Source organism: Notolepis coatsorum, assembly GCF_963971535.1.
Source record: "Notolepis coatsorum genome assembly, chromosome: 1".
NCBI lineage: Eukaryota > Metazoa > Chordata > Actinopteri > Aulopiformes > Paralepididae > Notolepis > Notolepis coatsorum.
The window spans coordinates 272,156,342-272,179,306 of record NC_140165.1 but is presented as its reverse complement, the minus strand read 5'-3'; positions in this window follow the sequence as shown (position 1 = coordinate 272,179,306).

Sequence of the window (22,965 nt, the reverse complement as noted above, 5' to 3'; positions counted from 1 at the left end):
CAGCCTTTTCCCCTCGATTTCTATTTTCTTGCTCCACGCGGTTCTAAGTACCAAGTCCTTTACCTCGAATCTCAGAAAGTTAATAATCACCGATCTCGGGGGTCTGTCCGCTTGTGGTCTCGGAGCAAGCGCCCTGTGAGCCTTCTGTATCTCCATTTTATCCAGTCCTGTCTCTTTCAATTCCTTCTTGATAAGCGTTTCCACATATAGGGCCATCGATTCCCCTTCGACTCCTTCCTTCAATCCCCATAGCCTGATGTTATTTCTCCGTGATCTCCCTTCCATGTCCGACATCTTTGTCTTCATCTTTTCTTGTTGTTGAATTGCTATCATTAATACCTCGTGTATCTCTGTGTTCCATTCCTCTGCTTCCGCCACTCTTATTTGCAGTGCGGTTACACTCCTACCCTGCTCCGCCATCTTCTCATCAACCGCTTTGAGTCCTGTATTTATTTCACCTCTGAAATCCTCCTGTTCCTTCCTCAATTCCTCCCGTAGCCTCCCAATATCGTTCCTTATCGTGTCCGTGTTCATTTGTATAGTCGCCAATATTCCGGCCTGCATGATCACGGCCCAGCCTGGCATTCCCGTGTCGGTCGCAGCCGATCCTCCCCCTTCCTCCACCTGTCTCTTCTCGTCCTTGTTTCGGGGGCTCTGTTCCTTCAAATTCTCCTCTTCTCGTGAGTCCTCCATTTCCCTCTCCTTCGCATTTGTTGTTTCCTCCTTACTTCTCGTGTGCATCTTTATTTTTAATCTCTTTTCGGGTCTTTATTTATCCGTTTTTTCGCTCATTTGACCAGGAGCTCCACCGCACGTGTGCTATCCATCTGCTCTTATACCGGAAGTCCTTTCAGAAGGTTTTATAAGGAACATAGTTCTGCAACTTGCTTCGCCTATTGGACTGCTCCGTGCACCAATCAGCTGAAATTATTTGACTAATGCCCCTATCACAGGCCAGAGCTACACCCTCCAGCTAGTATATAAGCAGGGCTGTAGAGTACATTCTCCCTTCAGACGCTTCACACCACCTTCTAGACACCAAGGCTAAGGGGATTCCCCTACCTAGTCCTCTGCCCATGTCCAAGCCCAGGGGTGTAAAGTACTTGAGTAATTGTTAGGGATGTCCGATATTATCGGCCTACCGATATTATTGGCCGATATTGGCATTAAAATGTGATATCGGAAAATATTGGTATATCAGTATCGGTAAAAAAGCCAATATCGAGCATCCCTAGTAATTGTACTTTGTTACAATACTTAAGTACTGTTTTTGGGGATTTGTACTTTACTATTATTAGGTTTGTATACTTGTACTTTTACTCAATTACATTTCAGCGGGGAAAAAACATACTTTTTACTCCTTACATTTAAAATTCAGATCTACAAAGTACAAATCTCGCAGGTCCAACCATTTTAATTAGTATATTTGTTTCTCTGACGAACTAACGTTAACGTTATTAATCCATGCAGCCGCATGCCCGCACTTTATTTAAAAACAGCCAATCAAATCCCCATCAATCGAAAATGAACCCACCCATACCCATTGGTCCTTGTGCAAGACTAGAAAGCGGGGATCTTTGATTAAACACCTATCAGAAGAATAGACAGTCAGTGTGACAAGCTACAGAAGATGGCCAGAAACGATAGTACGAGTGATGAAGAGGACGAAACGGAAAATTTCATTGCCCCGGAATAAATAAAAAAATTACTTTTACTTTTTAGTACATTTATAAGTAGAAACTTTTTGACTTTTACTCAAGTGTGTTTTTAGCCAGATACTGACTTTTACTTGAGTACGATTTTGAGACGGTACCCATATTTTCACTTAAGTATAATTTCTGGGTACTTTTTACACCCGTGTCTGAGCCCAATGGTATGGTTGGCGAGTGTTATCACCAGAAACCTGCCACTCAACACCTGTTCCTGTGTCCCACCCATGGAATCTTATATCAACCGGGCAGCCCACCTTTTACCCAAGTCGAGGGCCGCTTTCAAGAGCAGGCAGCGGTTTAGCTTTTTTGGCCCGGTTGCTATTTGGCAGCCGGAAAGAAAGCTTAAGCCGATCTCACAGACAAGTCCTTTGCGTGTGCGGCGCAGAGCACAATTGCCACCAACATGTCGTGCTGCTCTGTGCTTACCTGTCATATTTGGCAGCAGGGAGAGAGATGCTCAACCATGAGGATAATTTAGCTAAGGGTTCTTCTGGCGCCATTCTCCACCTCACACTGGCTGTCACTGCCGGCAGGATGATGTTCTTTTCCACCCTCAATGCCTCTTTTCCATTGCATAGTACCTACTCGACTCAACTCTACTCTGCTCGCTTTTGGTACCTGGTACTTCGTTCGTTTTCCACTGCAGGTAGTACTCCGTTTGTCTCCGTGTGGGGAGGCGGGGGTGCTGGCGTACAGCATGAGAGCTCTGTGAGCATAGCTATGTCTGTGAGCCAGCCAGCCAGAGTAAACACAAGTGGAGATTTGGACGAATAAAAAAATGGTATTGTTTTTAAAAGGACTCCTTTTATTGACGAAAAGATTAATGGTTTGCTGCTGTCGGAATGGAACGGAGCATATAACATGAAAGGTGCCTGATGAAACGTCCACAAATATTTTGCTAACATTAACAGTTTCTGCGTCAAGAACGAGTTTACTCGTTATTGGCCGGCAATCGAATAGCGCCAATAACGAGTTTACTCGTTTTTGGGATTGTTATTTTGTTTATTCGCTATATCTATTCATAATTCATAGCTGCAGCCTCTGGTATAGCGTTCAGACCCTGTCTGAGCTGGCAGACGGTCAACACCGCCCTCTACTACCAGGCGGAGCTATTGCATCTCATTGAAAATGGGCTGGTGTGTTTTAGGAGGCGATCTGAGCCGGGCGGGCGGGGTTTAAATACTCTGGCGAGCCAGTTCTATACAACGATGGCATCGAACAGTAACTCCGGCCGCCCGTCATTGTGAAACGGTCAGTAATGTGGTATGGACCTCCACGGGCATTATTTGGAATTGCGATCAGATATTTGGATTATCTATTTTGCATTACATCAGATACAAGGTAAGAACATTATATATAAATTTGATCGTTGATCTGATCACAGTTATCTGTGTGGACTGTGTATGGCTGTTTACCGTTGGCTGCGGTGGGGTGGGGGGGGGGCGCCCCGCTACGACGGTCATTTTATGTATGGACGAGGAGACATAATAATGATAATCTAGCGTTGATTTCAGGATGATTAGATAATCAGCCGAAAAATTACAACGTGATAATTGGATTACAGTAAAATGCCTTTTTCTCTTATTTTTCCTGGAATTACTGAAAAACACCCAAACATTACTCTATTCAAAACGGTATAAAACGGAGATGTACGGATGAAAAAACAATCTGTCTCGGGCATGTTGACTAGAAGCAACTCACTGAGACTCGACGGCATTATTACACCCATAGATATAATATAAGATATATATTTTAAGCACTCGCAAATGTCACAGTCTAAAACTATATCCATTGAACAAAGACCTGGTGATGAATGGGGTATCAGCGCCCCCTGCTGCTGGCGGTCAATGTGTTAAGCCAGGGGTTCTCAACCATTCTGCTGCCAAGGCACCCCTGTGTTCAATAAAATATTCCAGGGCACCCCTACATACGATAAAGACTTTTCCAGTCCTGTCTTTTTTGCTACAATGATGACAAAAGTGCTTGCTTTCAAAATAATGTTTATTTAAGAAACCGGGAAACACATTTGTGTGTATATGCAGGCTATATAATGCATTATTAACAGGTGTTTCAGGTCTAAATGGCTTAGTACTGTTGACATAACACTGAGTAGTAAATCAAATAGCATATAAATAAAATTACAGAAAATTATCACTAAAGTGCTATCTGTTGCAGCTGCAATGTTCTCCATAAAAATAGCATATTTGGATAAGTTTGACCATTTCTCAAAAACAGAAAATCATGTTTTTTTTTTTAAATACAGAAAAGGATCACCAAGTTACCATTTCTCAATATAAAATAAATACAGAAAATAAGCACTCGTTCACTCAGTGGACATTTCTAGCTCAATGCGAGGTCTGCTGCTGCTGTCTAATAATACGGTCAATACGTGGGGAGATCTTTGACAAGGCAACACGCATATCATCCTCAAGGCTCAACTTGGCCCTATATTTTGTTTTCAGAGCTGTCATGAATGAAAAGCCAGCTTCACACAAATATGTGGTGCTGAATGGTATCAACACCTTAACTGCTGCATCATGAGATACTTGGTACTCATCACCACACTCTGAAACTAGCTCTCCAGGTGGTATCAGATGAGATTTCAATGAGTTCTTCCAAGAGTTTGGAGGGAAGCTTTGTCTCAATGTTTGTCTGTAAAGGTTTTTATCCAGAGTAACTTGGTGATCCTTTTCTGTATTTTATTAAATAATGATTTTCAGATTTTGAGAAATGGTCAAACTTATCCAAATATGGTATTTTCATGGAAAACTGTGCAGCTGCAACAGATAGCACTTTAGTGATAATTTTCTGTAATCAAAAAAGAATAATTTTTATTTTATTTTTTTTTATCTTAAGGCACCCCTGGCAGCTCTCTGTGGCACCCTAGGGTGTGGCGGCACCCCTGTTGAGAACCGCTGTGTTAAGCTGTTAAACTAAAATACGGTAGCTAGCTTATATATTTAATCAGCAACGCATGAACAATCAGTTTGTTACAAATAACATCTACTTGTAATGTCCGGTAGCTAAGTAGCATTATGAAAATGAATGTATGAACGTATGAATCGAAACGTATCGTCCAGATATTAGACCTGGCCACCATCACCAGTAAACAATCAATAGCGAGCGATATTGGGGGACCCTGATGTAAACAAGACGAAAGTCTTTTTCTGGTCTGCATTCTGCATTCTGCAATCTGTTAATAAAGTTTTCAATCAATCAATCAATCAATAACAACATTAACCAGACTCGTTGTGTCTATTCTGCTAACGTTAACGTTACTAGTACAAACAATCAATAGCGAGCGATATAACAACATTAACCAGACTGCTATATCAACAATGTTTGTGTCCAGCAAGCTAGTCTCCCCATGTGCTCCCAATGTTATTAAGCATTAACTTATGTTGGAAATGACAATTGTCTATTAATGAATGACGTGATGATTAAAGTATTTCCACTCCATTCCGTGATACCAGCGCCTCACCAGCTAACCACACGTAAGCCAAACGTAAACAAAATCAGCGATCTTTGCACGCTATGTACGCTGGCCACAATGCTAACTATTATAATGGTGAATCCCAATCACATTAGCACATAAGCTAACAAAATCAGTGATCCTTTTGTGAGACTAAACTCTCAGCTCTTGGTGGTAAATTGTGTTGATGTTGGTTTTGTTTCATCAATAAATGAGGCAGTGAATGTATCCTTTTTTGTTTATTGCACTTTTTTCCTGCTGCAAACAAATAATGAATGCTACCCGAGGTAGTTTAAAGATGGCAGGTTTCTGTTTTTGTGCAGGACGCTCCAATGTGTGACGCTTCTCTCTTCTGGCCAATCAGTGGTCTGCAGTGTTTCACGTCACTTTTTTGGTACCACTTCTAGGGTGCCTGGAACCTCTAGAAAGCAGGTACTAAAAAAGTACCCGGTACCAGGTACCAAATGCAAATTTCGGCAATGGAAACCCGAAAAGGCCAAGTAGAGTAGAGTCGAGTCAAGTAGGTACTATGCAGTGGAAAAGCAGCACAAGCGACATATCTGGCTGTCCCAGACCTCCCTCTCAGAGCCCTAGAAAAGATGGTCATCATCCAGGCGAAAATGTCGGACAGGCAGGCAGAGATCCGCCGCTCAGAGACATGGATATCTAAGGGAGGAAAGGAGAGGTTGAGTTGAGTGTCATCGGTATAGCACTGAATGAATGAATTACTTTTATTTATATAGCACCCTTCACAGCACGAATGCACAGGGTGCTTTACTACGGAATCCCTAAGAGGCCATACATTCATACATTTTATTGACTTCGTTTTCCCGTGATAACGAGTTAATTTAATTAGTTTTCTCGTGATAACGGGATAATTTTCTCGTTATCACAAGAAAACAAAGTCTGTTTTCTCGTGATAACGACTTATTATCTCGTTATCTCGACATAACGAAGTCCGTTTTCTCATGATAACAGATTAATTTATCTCATTATCTCGAGAAAACGAAGTCTGTTTTCTCTTGATAACGGATTCATTTATTTCAGGGGGTGTACATGACATACAGGTATACACAGTACTGTTACATTTGTGACATACAAGATATGCAAATATACAGTACTGTTAAACAGAGATCCTAACAGAAAATATACATACGATGGATGGGGAGGAAACTGTACATTTGGAGGGGGTGGGAGGGGTTTCGACATACAGGGGCCAGTTATATCTCATATAGGCTAGTGGTCCGTATCCGCTTCCAGTGCCAAGTTATTCTAGCTTGGATAGCTTTTTACTGAATGCACAGAGAGGAAATTGGCATCTTGTCTGACTGGAAAAGACGGTAAAACATTTCCCATAATGTTGGCGTGTTCCTTTAAGTATAATGTGGCAATTCCAGGTGTAGGGGTGGCAGAATAAACAACACACAGACAGGTTGCAGTTCCCAAAATCATACTCTTTATTTTCTATTTAAATAATGATCGCTTGCTGGCGGTAATCTGTCGGCCGGGCGGCGTCTCCGCTCTGTGGCCTCTCCGCTCTGTGGCCTCTCGCCTTGCGCTGCTACGGGGGACTGAGAGGAGGCTCCTCGGCTCCATTAAGTCCCCCCTCCCCAACAGGCGCACCGCGCCGTGATTCGATAATCACATAATCACTCCTGATGGGTCTCTAGTGACAGGTGTGTCCGGAAGCGGATGCCCAAACATGGGCAGCGCCACGTAGCGCCCATCAATCACCAAGCCCAGGGGTGGCTTGGGGTTGCCACAGTACCCCCCCTCCAGTTCCGACCATCGGGGAAGAGCGTCCGACGCCCAACAGGCATCCTTCCTGGAGAGGGCGTCTGCGTTGCCATGCGCCACCCCGGACCTGTGGATGACAGAAAAGTTAAACGATTGCAACTCCAGAAACCATCGAGTCACCCTGGCATTGGTCCCCTTTGTCTTGGCCATCCAGACGAGGGGGGCGTGATCCGTCACCAGCGTGAAGCGCCTCCCCAGCAGATAATAACGGAGCGTCTCCAGTGCCCACTTAATTGCCAGACCTTCGCACTCCACTGCAGAATAGTTGCGCTCGTGTGGCAGCAGCTTCCTGCTCACATATAAGATTGGATGTTCCTCACCCTCCAGTTGCTGGGAGAGGACCGCTCCCAGTCCCACCTCTGATGCATCTGTCTGTACCGTCATCTCCTTGTCGAAGTTCGGGGAGACCAGCACCGGTCCCGAACAGAGGGCCGTCTTGAGGTCCTCGAACGCCGCCTCCGCCTCCGGTGTCCACTTCACCGTGAACGGCCGCCGCGCCTGGGTCAGATCTGTGAGGGGAGCAGCGCGAGCAGCGAAGTTAGGGATAAACCTCCTATAATAGCTCGCTAGCCCATTAAATGTCCTGACCTGCTTCTTGGTAAAAGGGCGAGGCCACTCCCTTATCGCATCAATTTTCCTCTTCTGCGGTTTTACATTGCCCCGGCCTATTGTGAACCCCAGGTACTCTGCCTCTTCTAGTCCCAGCCTGCATTTCTTTGGGTTGGCGGTGAGACCCGCCTCCCGGAGGGCACCCAACACCGCTCTCACCTTTTGGAGGTGGGAATCCCAATCTGATGAATGAATGATAATGTCATCGAGATATGCGGCTGCATAATCCCGATGGGGCCGTAGTACTCTGTCCATCAGCCTCTGAAAGGTAGATGGCGCCCCATGCAGGCCAAACGGGAGAACTTTATAGTGAAACAGCCCGTCTGGGGTGGAGAAAGCCGTCTTCTCCCTCGAGGCGGGGGCCAGAGGGACTTGCCAATAACCCTTCGTTAGATCTAGTGTCGTGATAAACCTGGCCAGGCCCAGTCTATCAATGAGCTCATCCACTCTAGGCATGGGAAAGTGTCAAACTTTGAAATGTCATTAAGCTTCCTGAAATCATTGCAGAACCTGGTTGTTGAGTCGGGTTTCGGCACTAAGACAATAGGACTGGACCACCCGCTATGAGACTCCTCAATCACTCCCATCTCCAGCATGACCCGCACTTCTCTTCTTACGGCCTCTCTTTTTGCCTCTGGGATACGATAGGGCTTCAGCTTTACCTTGTCTCCCAGGCTGGTAATGATGTGGTGCTGGGCCAATGTGGTGCGGCCCAGCATGGCCGAAAACACGTCCCGGTTCTGTTGGACCAGCTCCCGAAGCTCCTGCCGTTGGGTCGGGGACAACTGTTCCCCGATGGGAACATCGGCCGCCTCTGCCACCTGCTGCGCAAAAGGGGGGAGAGGGGGGGGCGAGAGCAACACATCCCGGGCATGCCATTTCTTCAACAGGTTAACATGGTATAACTGTCTATGCTTCCTACGGTCGGGCTGGTGGACCTTGTAGTTGACGGGACCCACTTTTTCGATTATGTCGTAGGGTCCCTGCCATTTGGCTAGGAATTTGCACTCTGCTGTCGGAACCAGTACGAGGACCCGGTCCCCCACATTAAACTCCCGTGGCTGTGCGCCCCGGTCATAAATGCGCTTCTGTGCGTCTTAGGCCTGTTGCATATGTTCTCTCACCACTGGCCAGAGCGCCTTCATCCTGTCTCTCATTACCTGCACATGCTCTATGAGAGACCGGTGGGGCGACGGCTGTTCCTCCCAAATCTCCTTTGCGATGTCCAGGAGACCCCGCAACTTGCGGGCATAGAGCAGCTCAAACGGCGAGAAGCCAGTGGAAGCCTGTGGGACCTCACACACAGAGAACATCAGAAAGGGCAACAACTGATCCCAATTCTTCCCATCCTTCTCCATCACCTTTCTTAGCATGCTTTTCAGTGTTTTGTTGAAGCGTTCGCACAGCCCATCCGTCTGTGGATGGTATATGGAGGTTCGCAGCTGTTCCACTTTCATTAGTTTGCACATTTCTTTCATGACCCGCGACATAAAGCACGAGCCCTGATCAGTGAGAATGGAGTCGGCAATTCCCACCCGACTAAACAAATGAAAGAGCTCCCGTGCCACAATTTTGGCCGTCACCGTGCGTAACGGGATGGCTTCGGGGTAACGTGTTGCATAATCTATGATTACCAGTATATACTGGTGGCCTCGGGACGATTTGACTAGAGGGCCCACCACGTCGAGGGCAATTCTTGAGAATGGGGTCTCAATGATGGGCAGAGGGATCAGAGGATTTTTATAGTGTACCTTTGGTGCTGCGCGTTGACACTCTGGGCAGCTCCTGCAGTAGTCCTCTACCGCTCTCTTCATGCCCGGCCAATGGAAACGCGCCTTTATGCGCTCCATGGTTTTGTCCACGCCCAGGTGCGCTCCGAGGATATGTGAATGCGCTAGCTGGAGTACAGTGGGAATAAAGAATTTCGGCACCAGCAATAGATCTTTAACCTCATCATTCTTTTTTACGACTTGGTACAGCAGTTGTCTTTTTATTGCAAAGTGAGGATATGACAGGTTACTCACCCCCTCCACTGGATTTCCATCTACGGTTTTGATATTCGCCCGGGCCTGCGTTAGGTTTGGGTCTTCCAGCTGGGCCGTTCCGAACTGACCCGCCAGGTCCCTCCCCACCTTGTCCGCCTGGGGGAACTCCGCAAATGGGTCCTCGTCACTGCTATCCGTCTCGGGGCCCGCTTGGGGCGCCGGCGCGTCGTCACCCACACCTGGTGCCGTCTCCGTCTCACTCCCAGTTATATTCAGGGGCTCCGGCGCGTCGTCACCCACATCTGATGCCGTCTCAGTCTCACTCCCCGTTACATTCAGAGCACACACCTTCGGCTGACGTAATCCTTTCCTCTTCCTCGGTTTACCCATGGAGGGTGGGGTGCGCGGGGAGATGACGGCTGAGCACAGCTGGCGATACAGGGGGCAGTCTCGACCAATCAGCAGCGCTACCGGCAGGTTGGGTATCACGCCGGCTGTCATCGAGCAGACCCCCTTGGTGGTTGTCAGGGTGATCTGCGCTGTGGGATACAACTTTGTGTCCCCGTGCACACAGGACACTGACACTTACGGAGCCTCTGCGTCGCATTGTGCCAAATGGGGCTGAACCAGCGTTATGACACTACCCGAGTCCAGGAGCGCTACTGCATCTTCGTCGTTGACGCGCACGGGTAAAAGTGTCGCTGATGTTTCCTTATGGGCCCAACAGGCTGCGCCATACTTGCACGTCTTTCCGCGGGGGTCTGAAGCTGCCGCCGATGGCATGGACACATCCCGGCCTGGGCAGTTCCACGAGAGATGCCCGGGCTCGCCGCAGTCATAGCAGCGTCTTTGGTCCTGGTCGAACAGCGGTCTTCTTCGGGGTAGTTCGGGATTACTTAACCACCACTAGACCCATGGCCCTTCTATCCTCTTTGTTTTACTGTGTCCTACCAGTTTTTATTACTTTCATTGCTTTATTATGTTTTTAATCCTATATCTTGCACCATACTGTTTGTTTTTGTTGCTTTCATTGCTTTGCTATGTTTTTTTTTTTTCTTTCTTTTAATCTTATACCTTGCCTCACACTAATTTGTTTTTATCAACTTGCTTGTGAAGCACTTTGGTGTCAGCTGCCGCTGCCTGGAAATGTGCAATACAAATAAAACTGACTTGACTTGACTTGACCTGCGTTCCCTACCCGGCCCCTTGGGCTGGGCTCATCGGGACCCCTCCTCGTTCTTAGCCGCTCTGGCTTTTCCCCTCGCCCCCCTTTGAGTAAGTCCCGCGTTACCTGGTGGGCCTCCACAATATTCACAAGCTGCTCCACGGAGCGGGGTCCGCTTGACTCGCCTGCTTCTTCGTGTCATAAGGGAGGGCTCTGACAAAGCGGTCCATAACAATCCGTTCCAAGACCGTGGGCCCTCCGGGGTCGGTCATTAGCCAGGCTCGGCTTATGCGGACTAGGTCGTGCATCTGGGAGCGCGGGGAGGCCTGTGCGTCATACACCCAGTCATGGAACCGCTGCGCACAGGACTGCAGACTATGGCCGTAACGGGACAAAATCTCCTGCTTTAGCCGAGTGTAGTTCTCGGCTTGCTCCGGTGGCAGGTCCTGGTAGGCCTTTTGCGCATTACCCGACAGGAAGGGGGCCAGCAGTCCCCCCCAGTCATCCTCTGGCCAGCCCTCCAGGCCGGCGGTGCGCTCAAACGCTAGGAGATAGGCTTCTACATCCTCCTGCTCCGTCAGCTTGGGGATGAAGCGCCCGGGGTTAGGCCGCGTCCCTGCGGCCCCTTCGTCCCGCCGGTGAGAGGCCATCCGCTGGAGCTCCGCGTGGATCATCCCCGTCTGTTTCCTCTGTTCTTGCAGGGCCTCTTCGTGCCGGGCCTGTTGTTCCAGGTTCGTCTGTACGAGCTGCTGCACCAGCGCGTCCATGCTTCTTTTCGTTATTATATATATATATATATATATATATATATATATATATATATATATATATATATATATATTTTTGTCTTTTATTCTACTTCGATAAAGTCTATCGTTGTTTATTCTGCACCCCTTATTGCCAGTAGACTATGCCCGCATTCTCCACCACTGTGGCAATTCCAGGTGTAGGGGTGGCAGAATAAACAACACACAGACAGGTTGCAGTTCCCAAAATCATACTCTTTATTTTCTATTTAAATAATGATCGCTTGCTGGCGGTAATCTGTCGGCCGGGCGGCGTCTCCGCTTTGTGGCCTCTCGCCTTGCGCTGCTACGGGGGACTGAGAGGAGGCTCCTCGGCTCCATTAAGTCCCCCCTCCCCAACAGGCGCACCGCGCCGTGATTCGATAATCACATAATCACTCCTGATGGGTCTCTAGTGACAGTTGCGTCCGGAAGCGGACGCCCAAACATGGGCAGCGCCCAGCCATTGGGTCGCCACGTATCGCCCATCAATCACCAAGCCCAGGGGTGGCTTGGGGTTGCCACAATAAGTTTGAGTGGAGGCCTTTAACTTTTACCAGAGTACTATTTCATCTGGGTATTTCTACTAGGAACCATCTGTATATGGATTTACGACCCATTCTCATAATTTTCAGAAGTAGAGTAACCAAAGGCCAAGCTCACTTTTAGATTTAGAGCTGTTTAAGGTTTTTTGTCAATTTACCAAAACATTGTCTGGTCTTTCGTGATCTGTATGAGCTATTGTTACATTCAGAATATATAAATATAGCAGGTAACACTTATACAGCCGCCTTATTCCAGCGTCCTGTGTAATTTTCTCAACAACGTGTTCTGAGGCAACTTGATGTTCAACCGGTTATTTACAGTGCATACAGGTTGCTAACTAGAGGGAAGAAGGACAGATTGATAGAATAGTCTCCTCATCTGACTTCAAATATAGCTAGCAAGGAATAAACGTGCAGTCAAGACCACAGAGTTCTTAAAGGGGAACTATTTTACTATTTCTTTCACTATTTGGGCACTTTTACACAATTCCTGTGAGTCTATGGAACACCTCTGTAATATATATATTTTTTTTATTCATTGTTTTGTATTTCTAATCAAGTCCTCAAAAACAGCATTTTTCTACCTCAAGATCTCGAGCTGTTTTGAGCCTGGGCTCCTAAACCACTGCGCAGCGTCGTCTTCGCCTGAACATTAACATGCAGCGGTGTCTTTATGACATCACATATAGGCACATTTTCAAATGACTCAGTTCAGTGAGGGTGAATATTGTGAGAGGAGAATTGGAAGAATGCGCCAATATGAGAATTTTGAGACATAGATCATATTAATATAAGTTCACATAGCTAGGAAACAATGCTAAACACTCAAAAAGGCCATTTATAAGATAGTTCCCCTTTAATTCAACCTCATGTATTTATTGCCGAGAGGCCCAAAGGTGAAAATGCATCAGTTACATACAGGGATTATTCATCATTTTTCATAAGACATGATTGTACAACAGGATTGATGAGGTTTACATAATCATAGCCCATTCACGGTGGCTCTCACATCAAAACAAGTCTGCACATAAAATTAGTCATGTTTATCATTGGAATAGACTACCTTACTTTTGCCACCACATGGTTAAACCTGGTCTAAGATAGGCATCTTACTCTATATATCACAAACAGTGATTACTCCATACAGTTTACTCACGTCGCGGCAAGAGGGCAGTCTGTGGAAGTGGTGGAGACCAGAAAGACCCCCTGGGGTGGGTTATCTGTCTGGCCTCCTCTCTCTCATCAATACATTATTATTTATACTCTGATTCCACCAATAGTAGCACATATTCTAATAATACCTTGGTCCAATTAGGTTTCTTGATTCTATATATGAAGTTTCCTCTGTTCCTTATGTAGCACCCTGAAAATATGGCTATTATTCAGAAGTGCTGACTTGCCTTTTATCTCCCCTTTGTACACAAAGACATGTTGACTAGTTTCCATTGATATTCTCACAAACAATGATGCGGGCTCCTCCTTCTTCTACCGGCTGGAATATGGATTATAAACAGAAATTGATTCATATTCGATCCACCCAGTTCTTTCCCTGTGTGGCTAGCAGGCGACCAGCAGGGGGCGGTGGCAGGCAGAGAGTGTACGAGAGAGAGGCAGGCAATGAGGAAGAGGGAATTACCTGGAGGTGGGGAGAACCGGAAGACCTCTTCGGCGTGGGATGTAGCCGTGAACGGTCGCAGCTACAACGGGAGGTGCTTTGGAATAGCCCCGTTAAAGAACCACCAGAGAGCCCCGCCGGAGCGAGCAACGGGTGACGAGACATACTTGCTAGTGACGGGTTATTCTAGAAGTATCCGTGATAGTGCAGGAGTAAGAGAAACTGACGCCAGGACTAACGTCCATAGGTATCGTGTTATAGTAGCAGTGTGACGGTATAAGTAGCATGCTGCTAACGGCTATATTGACTCCAGTGTACGCCGAGCGCGAGGCGCTGAAGAAGAACGGTGGTATAGTCAGCCACGTTGCGCAACAGTATAACCGTGTAGCAGTTGGGCTGTTTGGGACCCAGAGAGTATCGTCGCGCGTCGACCCAGAGCCGGCTGTCAACAACCAGGCTTCGCCGGCGTTCGACAGCTGATCTGCACCGGCTGTCTTCAGAGCACGGGAGTTCTTCCGTCCAGCAGAGGTCGCCATCGTCCAGCACACGCTCTCAACCAGCTACTGCCCTCTGCTCCAGCCCCGCTTGCTGGCGCCCATGACGAGAGCGTTCAACGCCATCTTGCTACCCGGACGGTGGTGGTGCGGCGAGGCCGCCATCTTGGTTGAGTACATTAGGGCTTCGGTGCCCAGTATCTTATTGCACAGTACACAGTGTGTCGCGGCCTAAAGGGCGAAGATAATTGTTGTTTGAACCGAACGCTGGAGGGGCAACCCCAAACATTAGAAGCCGGCTTTAGCTAGGACTTTTGTTTGGTAAAGTGGGCCCACCTTTTCATTGTCTTTGAGTGTGATAACGTGTTTGTTCTTTAATAATATTTTCCCATTTAATTACCCTTTCCCTGTGGGTAGGTTACAGACCTGGTGCATCATAAGTAAAGCCTTAGGGAGGTATTATTCTTGCCATATAATTAAAGCCTGATAAGAGGTATTATACAGAGTACTGACCCAGACGTGGGTGAGGAGTCAAACACATTGCAGTATATTAGCCCTGGTACCAACCCAGAGGTGGGTGTATAATATATGTGTCTATAAGATATTGAGTTACAACCAGAGCCATGGTAAGACCTCATTCTAGATGACCATTCTTATTAAATCCTTGTAACAGTACAAAATAACAGTAAAGGCTTAACTGGGGTTCTGTGTGCGTGTCCATTCCTGTGCCTAGTGTTAACTCTTTTGGTGTGGGTAACGTATATACTATTAACCCCTTCCTACCCAACTCTCCCCTTTTCATTGTAAGGTTTCTAGTGGTCATCAAGGGAGGGTACTGCTTGCGGGAGGAACGAATCTAATTAGGCATATCAGTCACTAGGTGTGGGAGGGTTAAAGGAGGTATTCAGGGGAGTGAGAGCGAGTTGGGGAGTAATGCTGACTGCCCCGGAGAGGCGAGGAAGACCAGAGTACCAGACCAGGTTGGTAAATCCCGGGCCCCATTCACTCCCACTACCGGGCCCCAGTTTGACGCTCCAGGCCCAAAGACGAGGGTGCAGTCAGACGGAGCTCTACTGTGTCCAGCTACCTTGTGACTGCCAGCAACCGTTCCCACAAAGCAGGGATAATCCACCCTGCTACACTTAGGTCCCAATCAGATGATCTTCTGGGGGGGCGTCCCGCCCCCCTGTCTCTCCTCGGGGTGTCTTCTTCCAGTATCAACAGCGGGGAGGTCTGCTGGTGGCCCCATCCTTTGCTTGATAAGGAGGGAGGCCCCTTTTCTCCCCTCTGGGATGAATCAGACATTTTAACATTCCCTTTATATTATTTGATTTCCCCTTATACATGGTTTGTGTAATGAATCTATGGACTATCTAGCATTAACCCAGTACAGTCATTGCTTCTAGGCCAATACCAAATAGTCCACAAGAGCCAGTACCAACCCTTATTTACCAGACTGACACTTTGTATTACAACTATGATTTAAAGCTTATATGGTTTCCAACAAGAGTGAAATGACACTCTATTACCTTCATAACCAGATTGACATTCTAAATGATATTCTAATGAGTCAGTTACCTTTTAAATTGATATGGTTTAGTTAGTTTGATCTTATTTATGAATTAGTTTCCATGTACCTTTTGGTTAATCTCAAAAGTAGTTTAGGTCTGTAATCAGACCTCTGTTTCTCCCTGTCTGTAATCTGTTAGGCGCTAAGTGTGACTTTTCAGTTCCTTTGTTTCTAGTGGTTGACCACATTTGCTTGAGTGGGGGTTTGGAATGGCTGTCTAAATACAGTTTCAACAACAGCAGGGGTTTCATATGGGCTCAAACAGTTTCTGTCACGCTAGTATCCCCCTTAGGGCACACCAGACTCTTGCCTTATGGTTTTTCTAATTATAGACATATGGATTCTAATTATAGACATATGGATTATGAAATACACAGTCAATGTTACCACATTCCTCACTTTGACAATTAATATTGTCATAACCAGTACATTGACTTGATTTCTATACATACTAACCATACAATATTTTTCATTTTAAAATCATAAATTATTTTCCAATTTTTTCTCTTTTTCTCATTATTCTTTGTACATATCACCAATGGGCTTTTGCTCCTCAGGACTCCTAGCCAGAGGCCTACTTTTTTAAACAACAACTTTGGATTTGTTGAAAACAATTAAAAAAATTTAATCTAAACATCACACATTTTAATCTAAAAATCACAATCTTAATACCCAGTATTCTTAATCTACAGGAAAGTTTGTTCCCACACTCTTTTAGATGATCTGGTTGAGAGAAAACATACATTAGTATCACAATATTCATTTTACATAAATTTTTTTTCTTCCTGTTAATTCTTTCTTAAAATAGTACAATCATGTTTGCATAATTAATCAATTGGCTTTCTCATCTATCCTCCCCCCTTATGACCATCTCTGGTCATACCACCTTACCACCTTGGTCTCCACAGCTCCAGTCGGGCGGGGAAAGCAGACACTCAATGAGAATTATTTTTTTACTATCTATCCTCACTTTGACCCTAATCTATATGTATGTCCTTACCCTGCATTGTGTTAATCTATCCGCCCTCTGTTTGCGCATTTTACCAAATCAAATGTGCACAAACAGAGACCATTAGTAGCTATTGTTCAGTTACCCCCAGCGGGGGTTTCATATGGGCTCAAACTGTTTCTGTCACACTAGTATCCCCCTTAGGGCACACCAGACTCTTGCCTTATGGTTTTTCTAATTATAGACATATGGATTCTAATTATAGACATATGGATTATGAAATACACAGTCAATGTTACCACATTAACCATAAGGCAAGAGTCTGGTGTGCCCTAAGGGGGATACTAGCGTGACAGAAACTGTTTGAGCCCATATGAAACCCCCGCTGTTGTTGAAACTGTATTTAGACAGCCATTCCAAACCCCCACTCAATAGAGTGTCATTTCACTCTTGTTGTAAACCATATAAGCTTTAAATCATAGTTGTAATACAAAGTGTCAGTCTGGTAAATAAGGGTTGGTACTGGCTCTTGTGGACTATTTGGTATTGGCCTAGAAGCAATGACTGTACTGGGTTAATGCTAGATAGTCCATAGATTCATTACACAAACCATGTATATGGGGAAATCAAATAATATAAAGGGAATGTTAAAATGTTTGATTCATCCCAGAGGGGAGAAAAGGGGCCTCCCTCCTTATCAAGCAAAGGATGGGGCCACCAGCAGACCTCCCCGCTGTTGATACTGGAAGAAGACACCCCGAGGAGAGACAGGGGGGCGGGACATCTGATTGGGACCTAAGGAACAGAGGAAACTCCATATATAGAATCAAGAAACCTAATTGGACCAACGTATTATTAGAATATGTGCTACTATTGGTGGAATCAGAGTATAAATAATAATGTATTGATGAGAGAGAGGAGGCCAGACAGATAACCCACCCCAGGGGGTCTTTCTGGTCTCCACCACTTCCACAGACTGCCCTCTTGACGCGACGTAAGTAAACTGTATGGAGTAATCACTGTTTGTGATATATAGAGTAAGATGCCTATCTTAGACCAGGTTTAACCATGTGGTGGCAAAAGTAAGGTAGTCTATTCCATTGATAAACATGACTAATTTTATGTGCAGACTTGTTTTGATGTGAGAGCCACCGTGAATGGGCTATGATTATGTAAACCTCATCAATCCTGTTGTACAATCATGTCTTATGAAAAATATGAATAATCCCTGTATGTAACTGATGCATTTTCACCTTTGGGCCTCTCTGCAATAAATACATGAGTTTGAATTAAGAACTCTGTGGTCTTGACTGCACGTTTATTCCTTGCTAGCTATATTTGAAGTCAGATGAGGAGACCATTCTATCACTCTGTCCTTCTTCCCTCTAGTTAGCAACCTGTATGCACTGTAAATAACCCAATGTATTGACTTAAGATATGACACATGTGCAATTTGAGACTCAAAAGTAGGGACGGTTACTTGCAATGATCCCCAATCCAATCCTACTCCTCAATGTCCTGCCGGGCTACATCTTTCATGGGAGGAACAGTGCTCCTTGGAAGTATATGTCACAGTGAGCCGAGGGCCTGTGTTCTGTCGCATGGCCCGTGTTCTGAGCGGAGGGCCCGTGTTCTGAGCGGTGGGCCTGTGTTCTGCACTTGCCATGGCCTTGCTAGCAGGTGACGTCTGCAGCGTCCGAATGGGCTGCTCCCTCTGTGCTTCCCTGCTGCACGAGGGACGTGAGAGGCACTAAGTGGCTGCAGTAAGGAACCCATTAGCTGTAGAGCCACCAGGACCTTTCCTTCCTTCTCTCTCTCTCTCTCTCTCTCTCTCTCTCTCTCTCTCTCTCTCTCTCTCTCTCTCTCTCTCTCTCTCTCTCTCTCTCTCTCTCTCTCTCTCTCTCTCTCTCTCTCTCTCTCTCTCTCTCTCTCTATCTCTCTCTCTCTCTGAGAGGTACAGTAGTTTGAGACGCACATGCACACATCTGCAGTAGTGGGCCAGGGAGCGTTAGTGTCTTGTCAGGTTCGTTTTGTTTTAAACAACTCCCACAAGGCCGATGGGAGTCGGTAAATCACTGCGGTCTTGGCAGGGTAGCCATTATGGAGTCATGTGAGGCCAGTTACTTAATGCTCACACTGAGGGACTGTCTCTGGGAGGGCAACTAGAGGGTACAGTGACAGTAAAGGGAATACAATGAGCAAGTAAATAAATGGAATGAGAATGTGTATTTTTGGGAAATGTTGATGATATATATTATATTATACTGTACATATATATATATATATAATAATAATAATAATAATGACTTGGATTTATATAGCGCTCTTCATGAGACCCAGAGCGCTTCACAGAGTCCATTATTCGTTCATACACAGTCATACCGGTACATATATAATATATATATATTGTGACAAGCCTGGTGGTGTTCAGACTTGTCACGGTTCAAAAACAAACTAATTCAACTGTCCACACAAGCGCAATTTCAATCAATAAAATATATGTATTGAATAAGGAAGAATATAGTCCGATGGGCAATTAGGGTAGTCGTAATACAGTCCAAGGTCAAAAACACAAAACAGGCTCTCGTACAAAAAAGGGATTGTTCAATACTCAGAGTTTGTCCTCCGGTCCAGGGTCAGTACACAAGGGGGTTTCTCAGCCAGTCTAGGGTCCAGTACACAATGAACACCTTCTCGCCTTCACCTCTCCTCTCAACAACCTCTCACCTCACAAAACTCTGTATCTCAATCTCTCTCTCTCTCTCTCTCTCTCTGTACTCACTCCTACCTCACCTCCACTCAACAATACCCTATCTGTCCTTATGATATGTGTGTCTGGTGGGGGGTGTGGGTGATCTCGTGGTGCAGTAGTATCTCCCATCATTCACGTAGCCATGGGACGGGGAATGATATCTGCCACATATCCCCCCCTTAGCTCCGAGCTTCTCGGGCGGACCACGTTCCCAGCGCTTCCCTCCTGGACAACGCATCCGCATTCCCATGCGCTGCGCCAGACCTGTGGATGACGGAGAAAACAAAAGGCTGTAAGGGCGGTGACCCGAGCATTGGCGTCTTTGTTACGTGATAGCCATACGAGGGGTGTAGATCCGTGACTAGGGTGAAGTGCTGTCCCAGCAGATAGTACTTTAACTCCTCAAGGGTGTAACGCTTCCTCTGGTCCTGCGGGACCAGACAGCAACCCTCCTCCCGGTTCAGCTGGTCCAGGTTTTCGGACCTTCTCAACTCCCCTTCAATACACCACTTCACACTTCAACATTGCCAACCGGTGGGCTGATCCAGATGTGGCAGATCTGGCATCAGCTCACTCACCTGATTAACATTATTTGCTGTCATTTATGTTTGATTTATTCGTTGTCTATGTTGTCTTTATTAGTTCCACTGTGTTAGTCTTGTGTCCCTACTGTCTGTGTTTGTAATGTGTTTTAGTCTCGTATGTCTCAGTTTGTACTATTGTTATTGTTTTCCCCTGTGTGCTCTGTATTCTGTTAGTTCTGTCTACCACACCTGTGTCCTGTTAGTAATTACCCTCTGTCTCTAATTAGTGTTTGTATTTAAGTGTTCTGGGCCAGCATACACTTGCTGGTTCATTGTTTAATGTTACCTGTGTGTCAGTCGTGTTTCCTTGTTTTCTGTTTGAGTAAACCTTGTTATCATCACAACGCTGTCTCCTGCTTGTTAAAGTATCTCTCCGTTATCTGCTGCAATTGGGTTCCACTCTCCACCATGCCAACGAAACGCGTCAATCGTAACAGAGGGCCCATTTTATCGCCAGGCACTCCTTCTCAATCATGGAGTAATTCTTCTCCCGGGGTAGTAGCTTACGACTGATAAATATCAATGGGTGTTCCTCACCTTCTCTCAGTTGCCATAGGACGGCACCTACCCCAGTCTCCGATGCATCTGTTTGCACCAACAGAGGTTGGCTGAAGTCGGGGGTCACCAATACTGGTTCCAAACACAGCTTGTCCTTTAGCTGCTGAAAGGCCTTCTCCATCTCCTCGGTCCACAGGACCTGGTCTGGCAATTTTTTCTCAGTTAGTTCGGACAGGGGTACTGCTAGGGCAGAGTAGTTGGGGACAAAATGCCGGCTAGGCCTATGAAGGTTCGTACCTGCTTTTTGGTTTGGGGCCGGGGCCAGCTCCGGATTAAAAAAATTACATCTTTTTATACAGGAAATTAAATAGATTACATATCAGCCCCATCTGGTGATCAGGGGCGGTCCCAAGACTTGCACGATTTATACATTTTATACATGATTAAGTAACAATTTCTCTTTTCCATTTGACATTTTTTAGAAGTTTTGAGAAATATATATATATTACATATATTAAACACAGTATTAGACATAATTTAAAGATAGGCAGCAGTGTGTAAGGTACTTTCTTTGGACCCGGTCCAGGTCCTAGCCACTGAAAACACAAACGAAAAAACAAAGTCTATCTATTGACTGTCTCCCTCTATAAGTTACATTTACAAATAAGGTCTAATGTCAAAGTCCTCATTGAGTCCAGTTGGTGCCATAGTTTTAAGGAGATTATCTATATCTCCCACTCGTCTTGGAAGATGCACTCTCTCTATTCCAAGGTATCTGATGAGCAGTGTTGTGCTAGTTACTGAAAAATAGTAACTCAGTTACTTTACTAGTTACTTCATTTCAAAGTAACTTCGTTACTTTACTAGTTACTTACACCCAAAAGTAATGAGTTACTGTGAAAAGTAACTATTTAGTTATTTAAAAAAAAAAAAAAAAAATAAAAATAAAGATTGCTCCCAAGTCCCATGCCCCAGATACTCAAAATCGGTTGATCAACTTGACAGTTTCCATTCACATCACTGAACTCTGCTAAGCAATGTGGTCTATACAAACACAAATCTGACACAAACAAATGTTGTCCCGAGTCGATATAATAAGAAGTGCGCCGGTTGAAGGAACAGCCTTGATGTCGCCGGAGCGTTTCATTATAACCATCTTGCAACGGTGTTTAAGATATCAATCAAAGCATTGCAACGTTAGAATAGTTAGGATATCAATTGTGCATGAAAGGACTATATTTATATTGTTTGATTAGTATTATGAGATTCCCTGGCAGATTTCGTACAGTCAAAATCCGTTGATCAACTTGAGTTTCAGTGAACACATTGCACTCATTGTGGTCGAGATGTAACGTTAGTCCAGCTGACTCCAGCAGCCCCTCAAACATGTTCTTTATCTCGTTTCCATGTTGTATATTAATTATCTCTCCAAGTAGTTGCTAAATGGTTTGTTAGTTCGTTACTGCGTTCTTTTTATGTAGATTCATAGCGAGCGTCCTCCTTTTGTTTACTATAGAGAGCGTCTATTTCTTTCCGTAGCCGCATTTCTGGTTTCCGCATTTCTGATTGGCCAGTGGCCACTGACTGACGCTCTCTGGTCAGAGAACGTCAGAGAACGTCAGTCAGTGGCCAGTTACTGTAACGCGTTACTTTGTTAGTCCCAACACTGCTGATGAGACATTGTGGTGTGCCTTTTTAAAATGTAAAGCTACTGGGCTTTTTTCATCCCCATTCCGTATCGTACTCCTGTGTTCAGCAATACCTGTTTTTAAAGCGTGTTTTATGCCTTACCACATGGGCACTTAAGCATATAGATTACATTGGTAGTTTTACATGTTATTTTGCCTCTTATTTTTATCTCTTTCCCAGTTGATGGGTGATAGAAAACAGTGAATTTTTCTGTAAAGTGACACTGAGCACACGAACCACAACGTCGGTTTCCATCTGGCAGGTCATCTACATTTTATTGTGTTTTTTTAGGAGGCAGGTCTGATTTAACCACAATGTCTCTGATGTTATGTGCTCTCCTGTAGACTAGTCTAGGGGGGATCTGAAAAGATGTATCCAATGTTGGATCAGAACTGAGAAGATGCCAATGTTTTTTAATAGTTTAAAAAGGTTGCCTAGAGGAGAGTATTGTGTAACACACTGTATAGGTTGTGCAGAGGTAGTTTTGTTTCTTGTAGATTGTAAGCAATCTTCTTGGGTTTTATGACCTACTTTCAAAGCTGCTTTTTCTACAATGTCCTGTGTGTACCCTCTGGTTTTAAACATCGGTTTTAAAGTATCTGTCTGTTCCTGAAAACACTCTAGTACTACAGATTCTACGGATCCTGTAGAACTGGCTGATAGGTAAACAGTTTTTTAGCAGAGTAGGATGAAATGAATCATTTCTCAATAAATTTCTGTAACAAGGTTTTCTGTATACATCCG